Source organism: Cryptomeria japonica, chromosome 2 (assembly GCF_030272615.1).
Source record: "Cryptomeria japonica chromosome 2, Sugi_1.0, whole genome shotgun sequence".
NCBI classification, from domain to species: Eukaryota; Viridiplantae; Streptophyta; class Pinopsida; order Cupressales; family Cupressaceae; genus Cryptomeria; species Cryptomeria japonica.
In genome coordinates, this window is record NC_081406.1 from 233,014,744 (window position 1) to 233,027,796 (window position 13,053).

Genomic DNA, 13,053 nt, shown 5'->3' on the forward strand with positions numbered 1-13,053 from the left:
AGTTTTAAGGTTCTCTATTTGACAAGAAACTTTGAATTGTAGGTTGTCAGATGTTCCTTTATTTCAGCTGCTGACATATCGGGAAAGAGATGGACTAGACTTCTTTCTCTGATTCTTTTCTCTGAGTCCTTTGCATACTTCCACCTATTATCAATATGCAAATATAGTTCATTTGGAAGTGACTTAGCTAGTTCCAATGGATCTAACTGGAACTTTAGAAGTGTGTAGATGACAGCTTCTTCAATTTGTCTCTTTTCATCATTGTTCCTGGTTTCATACTTAACATATCTAAATCCTCCAAATCCACCATATTCTTTCAGATTAGCACATAAGTTTTCAACACTATGTACATTTACCTTCTTGCTCTTGACAATCTAGAATTTGCTTGCATCCTCTGATTCAGTATCACTAGACTCTTTTGCCAAAATGAGTCTCTGAGTAGATTTCTTGTATGTCTTTGTTACCTTGGGAATAGTAACACTCTTTGTCTTCTTACTCAGTGAGGCTGCAGATGCTCTAGTGTTAGGACATTTTACTAGAGGTGGAGTCGGTGAGACTTTTGATGTGTCTTGTTTCTTTCTCTTTAACACTTTACCCTTAGGCAATTCAGTGCTCAGTGTTATAACAACCTCTTGGGCTTCAGATTCCTCCTCGGTAATGGCAATGGTGCCTTTGATAGGTGTAGAGGAAGAGTCTTCTTCGAATTTCTCAAACAATGCCTTAATCATCTTTGTTGCCTTTCTTGTAGCTTTGGGTACTACAATATTCATCTTTACCTTTTCCTTTACTTCCTCATAGGTACCATACCTTAGCTCGGTAGCATGTCTGGGAAATGTAAGAAATGCATCAATTTGCTGTTTTGTGATGTCAAAATCAATCTCGTAACCCATTGGTGACAAAGATTGAGTCCTCGGTTCCACAACATTCACATAATAGTAATCAGTGTCAACTTCAAAACATATATCATTTTTGTATTTCTCTACTAGCTGGGGTGGTATCCTATATCTATTATGCATTTTCTCTTGAAATTTACAGAAGTAATCATCCATGATATCATTGAAATTATCTCCTAACTTCTTAATGAAGTCATTAATCTGATGGGTGATTGGTTGGTGTAGCTCCCAAACAACTTTACCGACTGATGGAAAGAATTTTTCAAAGTAGAAAAACATGCATACCAGTGGTGATCCAAACTTTAGAGTATTAGCCCAGTTATTCTTCTTCGGATTCCTGATGGCGTTCAGATTTTCAAATAGGTTCTTCAGCAATACCTCACATAGGTCAATTTTCATTCCCTTTTTCATAATTTTGTATGCCAAGTCTACTGCTACACAGGGAACACTATTTTCCCTTGCCGATTGGAAGAAATAGTAGCCCATTACTCTAATGGTGAATTTTAATTCTTCATTAGTGACATTATTCAATTTCAATCCTCTACAATCAGATTCCACTCTGGTTAAATTGATCAATTCCTTCTGTGATATCATCTTGTGGGCTTGTGCATGATCATAGATAGGGTAACTAGTAATCAGATGAATGATTTCCTTGGTAATATTGAATGGTTGTTCTTCTAGCCACATGAAATCATCGTGAACTCTACTCAGAACAAACTTGACCCACTAGGGCTTGAACACACGAGGATAGGTTAGGGCTTCAGTTAATCCCTTAACTTTGATGTGCTCATACTTGTTGTTCAATATACCATCGGTACATAGCTCCTCATAGGTGTCTCTGATTTCAACATGACCGAGTTCTTCAACACGACATTTGGTGAAGAATCTCACATCTTCAACTAACAACACTCTGTCTAAGATGAGTGAAAAGGTAGTTTTGTCATCCGGTTCAAAAGCGACTTTGGGAGTCAAAGAGTATTTTAGTGAGGGCTTCTCTACATTCTTGACAACTATGGGATCTTGCATCTTGGGCGCCATTTGAAGATTTCAGATAAAAAACTAACAAAGAGTCCTTAGGGTTTTAGGATTTCAAATGACAAACACTTTATACTTAGCAAATAATGGCAACTAGATACGCTTGGTAAACCATCTTAACAATGTGTTGAGATTTGATGTAAATACCTTGAATTTGCTTTGTAGGAAGTTTGATTGCCTTTGAATCGCTTGCTCTGCTTTCTCGAAAACTTGGTAAGTGTAAATGACCATGAAAATGCTTTTAAGTACACAAAATACCTTATCAGGATCCATGTGGGTTAGGTCAAAAACTTTAAATGTACTTAGTTCACCTTTAACCAATTTACTCTCCTTTTTCCGTTTTAACCGAGTAACCAAACTTCCTTCATTTACCGACTTGACAGGTTTCCTGTAAAGTGCTTCAAAGACTTTGATAGAATTTCAAACTTACTATTACATCTTAACTATGCAGATTTTGAATTTAGTACATAATAGAATAGGAACTATTAAGATTTTAACCTTTAGAGAATGCAGTCCCTTCATACCTTTACAGATTAATTTGGAATAGGAGCACCTAACTCAGTAGGTAAGGTGCTTTCTTCATTTGACACAATTTCCTTCTTTTTCCAAATCATCTTTAATTTTTCTTTTATTTCCTCAATATCTTTTCTAGGTTGATCTCTGCAATCTCCAGCTAAGTGTCCCACTTTGTGACAATGAAAACATGCCATGCCAGGATTTCTCCATGATCTTCGGTTGTTCATTCCAAACCTTATAAAGCAGTTAGCACTAATATGTCCATATCTTCCACAATATTCACACCATATCCTTGTATTGTAATCCCATGGTACTGCAGAATACTATCAGTAAGGATCTATGTGAGTTCGGTAACCTCTAGCATTTGCTCAGTGTGCATACCACATAAAGTTCTTTTTCTTAAACCAGCACTTCTTGGTACTATGTCCATATATATTGCAGTTTTTACAAAACCCTTTGAATTGTGCCTTCTAATAATTGTTAACAGACTTGTCCTACATTGATTAGATGTGTGACCATATTTATTGCAATTGTAACAATAACCATTGGACTTAGTGACATTCGGTTGCTTACCTTTTCTGATTTGACATATGTTGGTAGTGTGACCTTGATTTCCATAGTAGTTGCAAATAGGCTTCTTTCTTTTGATGTTATTCCTGTTTCCAGTTTGCTTTGATGATTCTCCTCTCTCGATAGTATGAATTCCCTTCTCGGTAGAGTCTTTTCCTTTGTAACCGGGTGCTGCATCTTTGTTGGGTCGTCTTGTGTTCAGTTGCTCATCCAACATCTTTGATGCTTCATAACTCTTCTTTAGTGTTTCTTTGGATTTCTTCTCTGCTTCAAGTTCATCGGTTAACTTTGATACGTCAAGTTTCAATGCTTGATTCTCATCATTCTTCAGAATTGCTTCATGATGTACATAACCTAGTTGATCTAATAGGTTTTGTTGAATTCCAGTCAACCTTGTGATTTCATCATTCTTATTAGATACTAAGACTTCAAGTTGTTGTTTCTCTCTTTCTAGATCTCTTACTTTATCCTTAGCTGTTCTCAATGCATCTAGATTTGTAGTCATCTATGTGCTGAAATGTTCATGTTCTCTTTTCATTGCCTTTAGTTGATCAACCAATGCTTTGTTCTTTTATTTCAATACTCCAATCATTTCTTTAGTTCCTTCAGATATACTGTTCTCAGATGATGTCTCAATTTGTTCCACTAACTCTTGAGAGTCCTGCAAATCATCAGATAATCTTCTTCTCACTTTCAGAGATTTTTGCATTTGCCTTTGCATGTTTGCAATCACTTGATTAGCATGATCTAGCTCTTCTTGCAGATACACAATCCTCTGAGATTTTTTATAGCCTTTCATTGATAAGATCTTTCTCTTTAGGTAGCTAAAACCTTTTCCAAGATATGAGCTTTGATACCAATTGTTAGGCCCAATATGGAAAGCTAATGTACTGAGAGGGGAGGGGTGAATCAGTACTTCAAAACATTTCTTCAACAATATCTTTACTGTTATGCATAAATCGAATAGTGCAATAGCATAATATAAAACTAAACCAAATAGATAACAATCATACATGATTCACTCCATAATATATTTTGGTTACACAGAAACTCTTGGTTAGAGAGAAAAACTGCAGTGGGGATGGCACCCACAACTTCACTACTGCAATAATAAAGAGTGCTTGATTAGAGCTACATATTTAGCTATTTCTGATAGCTTACCCTGTTAGGAGTAACAAGATTTGTTAGATCTACCTTGCTAAAGGATTTTACAACACTTCATCTAAATGTTGCACCTGGTTAGAGGCTTTACAATTTATAGACTTGATTAGAGTCTTTTACCCTATTAAAGGTTTCTCTTTCAATTTCACAATATTACAATAAAATCATTACAAATATCTGCAACTTTATGTCTGAAATGTTATAGAAGATTCTATGTGCTTAGAATAGATTATGTTTCTTATAGCATACCTCAGTAACCCATATAGTAACTTGGTAAACCCTTCTGTTTACTTTGTTCTTCGACTGTTCTCTAAAAACCTTCTCACTGACATCTGTGTCTCTATAATAGTCTTCTTACACTCATGCACACGCCTTTAAGTCTTAACTCATGCTGTATAAATAGATCTCTTATGACGGTGACCCAATTCATTGCTTCGATCTCACAAACATGATTTATTGAATGAATAATCATGTAAAATATTTCATTGGCTAGATAACCTCAAGATCATACAAATCTTTAAGTGCAATTTCCAATGTGATAACTGTTAGATGTGCCTCGATCTTGTAACACGTTTTCATATGCATGTCCAGGTTCAATGAATCTGGTAACACATTTCACTCGGTGTAAATCAACTCAGTGTGTCTTCTTTGCTGCTCGGTAAACATGTAAAGATACTTGGTAGACATCTCGGTGTATACTACGTTCTGTGACTGCTTTCTTCTGTAACCGACTAGACTGTACATACCAACTAAATATTTCGGTAATAGATAACCGACTAGAGTATATAGTATAACTTTGACATAAAACTAATGGCAATCTGATAAGTGTTAACAAACACTTGGCTCATGCAAATGATATGTTGAGAACAAAATTAGTACAATCCCAAAGCAATGAACAAGAACTTGAAAGACAGATGATAATCCTAAGAAATGATCTTTATTGCAAGTGAGTAAAAGGACAAATTCAAGGTTAGTTCAGCAGAGCTTGATGAATTATTGAAAATCCAAAGACAAAATGGAGATTCCAGTGGACTTGGATTTGAACAATGTCAAAGTTCTGGTACTGCAAATGAAGATCAGAACCAAAAGACACCTGTGAGGCATCTCAATGCTTACAAATTTAATGGTAGATGCTTTGTTTGTAATAAATTTGGTCATATGTCTACGCAATGTAGAAATAGAGCAAATCAGAACTACAACTCTACTTCTGACCAATGTTCTAAATGCAGTAAGTATTATCATAAGACAAAAGATTGCAGAATGAATGTAAAATGCCATGCATGTGGAAAATTTGGACATATGGCTAATCAGTGTAGGTCAAGCAATTATATTGGTTATAGCAAAGAAATTCAAAGGAACAATGTTACATGTTATGAATGTAGCAACATTGGACACATAGTTAAGTTTTGTAGAAGAAAAAATCCACTGGTTAACAATGATGGAACAAATGATAAAGGAAAAGAAAAGATCAATGAAAATCGACAAGATCATACTAAGAAATGGGTTAAGAAATTAGATGATCAATCAGTAGATGGAATTGCTTTAGTTACTCAACCAGTAGAGGAGATTGGTCCCATACCGGCAAGAAGCTCATTCAATAATTGAGGTAGATGCCTTAGGGGTAGGAAAATTTCATGAAAATATTGCATGACCCCTAGGAAGAAGATCTGTAAGAAGTTATAGACATTGGAAAAGGTTTATCCGGTATGGAGATGTTCAGTCAAGATCCCGTATGTTCCATTGGAAGACATTCACATCAATGGCGAATTAGGGTTTTTCGAAAGTTAAAAGGTTGAATCCACTTCATTTTTTATCACCTTGCATTTAGAGCGATTAAGAGCAATATAGAGTGAGTCTAAGATAATTTAGTGTGATCTGAAATCTTCATCAGTGATTCCACTAGTACTCGAAAGAATTTTCTAGGGTTATTCACCGACAACCATTTCTCAGGTATTTATCACAATCATCTTTCATCATGGAAGATGGATCATCCTCTATACCTACTTTCATTGCAAATTCAACTGTTGTCGAGGTTAAGGATCATCCTAGGCCAATTTTCAAGCAATGCCCCCATATTTCCACCTTGGATGATTCAATTGACACATTTTTGCATGTTTTTGAAGGAGTTGTTTATGTGGAAGACGTCAGAGAATATATTCTCTGCCACATTGAGGATCTGGGTACTAGTGACATCAAGAATATGTATATGAATGAGTTGATGGGTGACTCCAGAAAGATCAAGCCTGAGTATAAGCACATTGAGGATTTAGGGTTTACTGACATTCTTGATATCCCTGAATTCAAAGATGAGATCATCCAATATGTACTGAGCAGAGTTCATGGAGAGTTCATTTGGCTAGACATACCTTATAAGATCATGAAGGAGGCCATTAGGGTCATCACCACTTTGTCACAAATTGGTGAGCGTCTAGAGAAAAATATTTCAAATAATCAAGTTAACAAACTCATCGGCGATCGATGAGGATCAGCATCATCATTGATTGAGACATCATATTTGGCAGCATGATCATTGGGTATAAGGTAACTCAATCCAATCATCAGAATTCTGTTTCTAGCTCCTTCATATATTTCGCACATAATATTATGAGGGAAAATGAGAAAATAGATCTATGTGGATGGATGAATGATGAGTTGTTAATTAACCTTGGAAAGATTAAAGGAGAGAAAAATGGGATATTCTGGTATGGGAATCTCATTGTCTTCTTGATGCTATTTTTCCTTAATGAAACTCCTGGTTTTGGGAAGAGATAGTGGGAATTTGATATCCTGGTTGGTGAATAGTTGAAGTAATCTATTGATAGTTTGGGTAGCCAGCGAGATCATAAGGTTTGGGGTTGCTTCAAGGCATTTCAGAAAGCAATGAAATCTAGAGAGAGGGTTCCTAAACACATTGTTGAGAAATACTCAACCGAGATCTGTTTTATGGTAAAAAAGGATGAAACCTTAATGGAAGCAGTTAAACCCTGGAAGATATGGATAGAGGAGATGAGATATGAGGTTGATGCTGAGAATATAGATGCTTATGCTAAAATATTGATTGATGCTCTAATTGATGAGACTAAAAAGTCTTTCAGTACTGCAAAGCGAAAGAAGTAAGAGGTTCAAAATGAATTAAATCGGAAGAAGAGGGAGAAATAGCAAGGTAAAGCCAACAAATTTGTTGAACAAGTATCCCAGGACTTCAAGGCCTTAAGGATTTTGTTTCCACAAAAGGAAGGAAGAGGAAAGAGCCTGAAATATTCATTGAGCCTATTCCATCAGACTCTGGAACTAAAGATATCACTCCTCTAGCATTCAAGAGGGTATTGAGGAAGAAAGGTGGGGAGTCTAAGGAGGAAGAAAGGAAGAAACTAGTAAGAAAGGTCACAATCAAGGTGTCAGCCAGCAAACCTGAAAAGAAAAGAGTTCCAAAGGAAACATCTCTTAGACCTTCTGCACCATCCGATACCAACAGAAGAAAGAAGAAGGATGACATAGACCTTGCTATTGTATCTGGTAATGTATCTATAATCCCATCCAAGACTTGTGCAAAACTAATAGATGAAACAACCAAGGATGGTATGTTGAAAAATGTACAATACTATTATGGGCACTTCGATGATAATGAGAAGAAAGAAATTGAGGAAGCAATTTTGTTATACCTGGATATATTTAAGAAGGCTTTGTTAGAAATTGAGAAGCAAATATCAACACAACTATATGACAATCTAGATGCTAGGAGACTATTTGCTATGGAGGAGGATAAGCGCATAAAAAATTCAGGGTTATTAACTACTTGTGGTTCAATTACTCCAAATGATTTGGATATGATTCTTGAAGTTGAAGACAAAACAATTTTGCCCAGCAAGCATAGGATAAGTTGTCTTATGGCAAGCAAGGTTAATGAAATATGTAGTGAAACTCACAAGGCATGGGTTCAATTCTTTGTTGACAACCCTAGTTTCTTCTTTTCACCAAAAGCCAAGAATGAGACTACGGACATTCTATTTGAAGGGAAAGGAAAAGGTATAGTAGGTACCCCACCTACAATTTTAAAAGATACTAAGGCATTAGATGTAGAGCCCCCGACAAAATCAAATGTGCAGGATATAGATGTTGAGGACAATAGTCCTCTGGATTAGAATGTACAGGTTAAGGATATAGTTCATGTGGAACCGACAATAATAGATACTAGACCAAGTGGTGAAGCCATCAGTGCAATAGATGATTTTATTAAAGGTATTAAACTGTCAGAGGAAAAGGGAGAGAAATCTGGCAGGGAATCGGTAGCTAGCACATCATTGTTGTCAATTGACACCTCCCATGTAGAGCAAAAGAGAATAACTGAGATGAGTTCTACTGAGCTCATGATGATGGCTACTCAGAAGATGATGAAGGAAGGATGAGTGGACAAAGGAATAATTGATCAGTCAATTCCAATCTTGCACTGACTTTTCCAAGAGTGCGGGTTTGACAAAGGAGCAAACCCATCTGGCAAGCTCAAAATGATTATTGAGCACATTTCTAAGGATTTTCAATCATTGCAGCAAATATCTAACCAGTGGCATTGGAAAGATTCAATCAAGCTAAGAGAGCTACTTTTGATCAGTTGGTTGAATTTAAGAGAAGAAAGAGATTATTGACAAATTGAAGTTAATTGATAATGCTTTAAGACAATGCACAAATATATATAGAGTATGTTGTAACACTAGATTACTTACTACAGATATAGATAAAGAGATTAAATAGTCAGGATAAAATTGTAGGTATAGGCAATTCTTTTGATGGTTCCAATTCTAAATGAATACATCTATTGATGGGCATATTTTGGTATTAGAAGCTCAAATTTCAGCTCTTGAAAGGGAAAGAGACAAAATCATATGGAGAGATAAAGGGCTCAAAAGATTGGTGAGTCCCTGGTTGGATTTCTTGAGTGTACATAACAAGGAATGCATTGATATGGTTGGTAAGCCCACACCGATAGAGCTTAAGGAGAAAGAATCCCATTCTCATATGCTTAATGGACTTGTATCTATATCCGACACATTCAAATTTAGTTGGGACACTTATCTAGAGATTTTGGAGAAAGCCTATCAAGAAATTTTCAAGTATATTTAGCTCCGATAAGGTGTTTTGGGACACATTCTTTGTACAAAATTTTATTTTTCATCCCGATTTTTGGTGGTTTTTTTGGCATTGATGTCAAAGGGGGAGGTATAGGTGAAAAATATATCCTTGACATTAGGAGATATGGAGTATTTTTATAGATCATGATTACAGATGAATATTCAACTCAAGGGGAGTAGCCTTAGGGTGAAACTGATAGATAGAAAATATTCATTTTTCACATGAGTGTTGCCATCAATGTGAAAGGGGGAGATTGTTGGCAATTGAAACTCATTTGATTGGTTTCATATGTTTTCATTGATGGCAACATGTTCGGGCTTCATTATTTGGTTTGGTACTTCACTAGCAAACACTTCATCGGCACCGACTGGTATCTTCACCGTTAGGAAGGACTCTATGGGTATCAACATTGTAGGCTGACATGATTTACAGATCAGACAAGTTAACTAGCAAATAGGATACCGGTACAGGAGACTGACATCATTGGGAGATCCAATAATCGGCAACACATTTTGTTATTTTTGTATATATGTAATGAGCTGACATGTATAATAATTTTTGTATTATCTATGTGAGCCGACATGAGTCATGAAGGATTGTAAAGGTATATAGGTTAGGTGATTAGATCATTTTTGATATTGGAGTATGTGACGTTGTTAGTAATGCGAAGATCATGTGTATGAGGTCATTTATGTATGAGATCTATATTGTGTAATGATCTGTAGATGATTTTGGATGCGAAGGTTATTCTGATAAGGGTTTAAGGTTACAAAACCAGAACAGTCAGAGCTTGAACCGAAGCTCAATCAGGCATAGATGATGCATTAAATGAGTTCATTTTTATGTTTTCTTATTCAAAGTGATTGTAGTTAGTCAGACTCCTTTTTGTTGAGCAGTGTTCTCTAGGCATTAAGACTTCATGCATGTGCAGGCCCCCCTATTATGTAATATCTTTTCATATGGCCAGTGGATTGATATTGTGGGTCACAAATCCCAGCGTAGTTTGTTCTTTATGAGGTTTTTAACGTATAAATTATCTTTGTTAGGGTGATCATTTGTGTGATTGGTTCATTGATTGCTTTACTTCTTTGAATTATATATGTATCGGTTGGTGAATGCATGTTATAATAAGGTTAAAATTGAACATTCCAGTAGAACACTGATTCACACACCCCCCCCCCCCTCCCCCACTCTCAGTGTTCTTGGATTCCAACATCTCCTTCTTGCAATACCTCCAACAGTATCAGGGCTAGAATAACCTTTATAACAACCATAAAAAAATAATTTTACTCATCCCTTCTAAGAGAGAAACCCTTTGTCTTGCTTCATCAAAGGATCCTTGACCCAATTCACATTAGTTGAATCTTGGTTTAATCCCCAATTTTGGCCTATTCTAAGTTTAAGGTAACAAGTCAATTTTCTAGCATTATACGACATAACAGCTTTTGCATTCTCTTTTAGGCCTTTCTCTAAAACACTTCCCTATTATAGATATTTTAATTTATAAAGGTATTTTAATTATGCTACTCTTAAGGGCCCCAAGAAAAAATGGAGAGGGACCCATTTCAAAGTTTTCTTAATCATGGGATTCATATAAGGGGAATTTAAACTCCAACTATTAACAAATTATTTCATCTTGGATGGAAAATATCTAATTGACACAAAGTTATTACAAGGCCTCCTCCACAAAATTACTACCAAAGTTACAATTGTTCATGGTAAACTTTTATGCATCTTCAATAATTTTTAATATTACTATGCTTATATCTTCTCTAATATTGGGCTTTTATCCATTGACGTATCTAGGCATTTTTTGTTGACTGTCTTCAAAGTCAACCAATTTGATAATGACTTTGTCAAATTCTTTGATATATGAGATTTTCCTACGCTATTCATGTACCTTAAACTTTTCATGTTATTCAAGAGATCCAACTCTAGATCTATTAAAATTAAGTGTCTCTTAGGATTATAGAAATTTTGTTCCATCTAGTCATCTTTCCTTTCCGTCTTTGATTTCTCTATTATTGTACCCTTTTCTACCAATTGCTAGCATGCCATTTTAGGTTGTCCTTGACCAAACTAACCCTCTCAAGATCATCTATTTTTTCATGCTCAAAATATTCCTCCATATCATTTATCTGGAATATATGAATTACTTAGAATTTAGACTAGAATATTTAGAGATAACTAGCTATGACATTTTTCTAATATTTCTCTATTGCCTTTTGTATTTTGACTTGATTGTGTCCTTCCTCTCTATCATCATGGCTAGATCATCTTCATCTTTACTTTCATCTTTACTTTCATCTATCCTCAATTGAAACCTTTTCTAAGTTGTTATTGCATTGCATTAATTTATAGAGCCCTAAACCCTTCTTCTATAACTATAACATTTCCACCACCATGATTTTCTTCATGGTGGTAACTTATATTTTTCATGTTCAATTAATATAAATCTTCTTATTGTAAAGCCACAACAAATTTTTAATTCTAATTTTAATTTCATGTATGCAAACTTAATGTCATTGTGCAAATCATTTAACTATTAGGTGACCTATCTACACAATTAGGATATAACCGTCTTGATACGAATTGATGAGGTTTAACTCAAGCAACATACTTATGATAGATTTGTAAAATAGGATGAAATCTTCAACAAGTTGTAACAAATTATAACTTCAATACTCTTACCTCTAGAGCTTCAAATTTAATATTATATTTTTCATTTCCTTCTTTCTCATGACATACCACTCTCCACTAGCTCTCTCTTACCTTGAAAATAACAAAAATATGCCATGAATGCCCTTAGTTATCTCCAAGTAGATGTTTTGAAAAGTCTTATTACCAAAAGTAGTTCAATTTTGAAGAGTTGCAACTTTTGATCTAACCACTAAATTGAACCAATGTTTCTTTTATAGTATAATACCTGAAGTGCCGCCCTTAAAATTCAATTTAAAAAATTCACATTATCATTCCATTTCGTGCAACTGTAATACTAAATTTAAGAGTTTTTTTCAAGATCTTTAGACACATAAATGTTTAGTAACTTCACTTATAGACCTAACTTTAGCTTGAAACTTATCTACAATGATTAGTTCACAATTTTAAATATATGGGTAAAACTTTAGATCCATACATACACAAATACAAACTTTTTAAAATTAGAAACTTTGTTATATTTATTTCCATTGAAAACTTTTAATATTTTAATCTATTTCTTAAAATGTTGTAAATAAAATAAGCTTCACATATATTTATCAAACAAGATTGAAACCTAAAAGAATTTTAATTTTTTTTAATAATGCAAGATTGTTCTACACCTCTAGATATTCTTGCATTAATATTATACATTAAAGAAACAGTTGATGGAAAAAGTTACACCTCTAAAGTTTAGAAGGGTGGCAACAACTCAAGACATAATTGACATCAAGTACATTAGAATTAGGTGGATCTTAACCATCCAATTCTATCTCCATAGATTAGCAGGATCTGAAATAGCCACGAAGAGATTCTCACAGTCACCATCCCCTATCCTCATTATAGCTTTAATCATTCATTATAGAAAGGTTTGGATTCTTTTAAAATTTCACTTTTACATATTATATAAAAAAAAAATTGCTAATTATTTTATTGTCTCGCTAGAAAGAACTGTCAAGAATTGCGGATAACTATAATCCTTGGTACTAGATTTCTTTGTTTGAGTCTATTGGTTGCAGGCTAGATGATAAATAGAGAACGGTCAAAATTAAAC